This window comes from Corapipo altera, unplaced genomic scaffold (assembly GCF_003945725.1).
Source record: "Corapipo altera isolate COAL_440 unplaced genomic scaffold, ASM394572v1 54, whole genome shotgun sequence".
NCBI classification, from domain to species: Eukaryota; Metazoa; Chordata; class Aves; order Passeriformes; family Pipridae; genus Corapipo; species Corapipo altera.
The window spans coordinates 3,311,364-3,313,072 of NW_020884902.1; the positions used below are offsets into that span (position 1 = coordinate 3,311,364).

The following is a 1,709-nucleotide window of genomic DNA, read 5'->3' on the forward strand; positions in this document are numbered from 1 at the left end:
AACCAACAAACAGTTCTGAAGGCACTTACTTTGAAGAATGGGACTATTCAAAGCAGCAAGTTTCAGTGTCCAGGTAACTGTGTGCAAGATTGGAGGCACAGACTGTGAGGTCTTTCAGGCAATTACCTTCAGACAGTATAGTGATATATTCAAATACATATGTTCACTGCACCATACTCAAATGATCTTATCCTCAGAAAAATCAAAGCTGAATTTTTCAAATAATCTAAACCAGTTATTTTTCAATGACACCAAATTCCTAGTAAGGCTTTGTACAATGAACATTTGCAGAACAATTTTAACTTCCTTACACTGACAGTTATGTTAACTGACTGGTTCGTTTTCAGGATATATTTGGGCAACTGAAAACCCAAGAATAGATAACTGAAGTGTTTGACAGGAAACAGATATGAGAATCAAAACACTGAAGACTGCAATAATAATAAGGGACATCTTATTTTTATTATCTGAGTGCAAAAATGAATGGTAAATACCCCATAACACTGAATTACATATTCCATGAACAAGCAGGGCACTGATAGGATTCCCATGGGGTCAATGGGACAGGCCCATTACAAGACTTCAGCTGTTCAAAAGCATACATTTCCCAGTTATTGTGCAGCAATTTTTCCCTGAAATAAAATATGTTCATTATTTTGGTTTACTTTACGAAAACAAACCAAAAACTTCCTTCTAGTTTCAAAATACATTGGTGTTTTGTTTTGCTCTGGTGAGACATTTTAAAAACTTTCTCAGAAAAATTTTTGAAATTTTACAGCTTCTAAATCAGTATGTCCAGCCAGACACAAGCATTTGTGTTCATCTCTCGTGCATATAAAGTCAACTAAGTAAAAACTGTAACAAAAACTATAGAATATTTGCGGGTTTATTTCGTAACCTTATAAACTCATAACGAGATCTGTTAAATCTCGTTTGTTTACTCTTCAGTATTCCTCATTAATGATTCCTATTAGAGTATTCTGAAAAATATTCATAGAGCGCATTTTGTAGCATATTTAAAAAAAAAAAAAGTTCAAAAAACTCTTCCAGGATATTTAACATTGCTTTTCTCCCTGTTTGGAAAACCAGTTACGTACACAGACGTTAGGCAGGATACACAAACATCTTCAGGTACCATGTGGAAAATATATATAGCCTTCCCATTCCCAAATGTGCAATTTAATTTCATATTCCTGGAACGACAGATTAGACTATTGTTTACCCCCCACCTTAATCTAGTTATTCTAAGAGTGCAGCTAGACTTATCTTAGGAGGAATATTGTAACATTACTTAAGGATTTATTACTTATTCACTTTAAACGTTAGTACCTCATTTACTTGTGAGGCATTTCCGAGCGTAGACTTCGGTCTATTTTAAGGCTACGAAATCACAGAAGATACTTCTTTGCAAGGCTATTAATTCACCATTTTGAAGGATTTTTATTTCCCCCTTTCCTCTGATCCTCACCCAGAGCCCCTTCCCAGGTAGAAGGAATCTCCCATATACGGAGGCTCCTCGTCTAGACGCACTTTCACCAACGCTTAGAAATAACCCCTTTTGTACCCAGCCCTTACCTGCTGCCCAGCTACTCACCGACACCACATCCCCGGGCCGCAGCCCGGCGTTCCCAGCCCTCAGGAGGCCCGGCCAGCAGCACTTACTGGTGGCGCCTCTCGGCGTTAACAGGCGACCCCCGTCCTGCCCCGGC

General features: G+C 38.5%; 1 long non-coding RNA gene across 1 annotated transcript; it reads right to left on the bottom strand.

Annotated features, from left to right (window-relative positions):
- Positions 1-440: 440 nt before the first annotated feature.
- On the bottom strand, positions 441-1,699 carry LOC113950570. Its single transcript, XR_003528779.1, has 2 exons — positions 1,595-1,699; positions 441-632 (listed from the first exon to the last, which is right to left on the bottom strand). It is a non-coding gene; the product is annotated as an uncharacterized LOC113950570 (long non-coding RNA).
- Between the last annotated feature and the right edge of the window lie 10 nt (positions 1,700-1,709).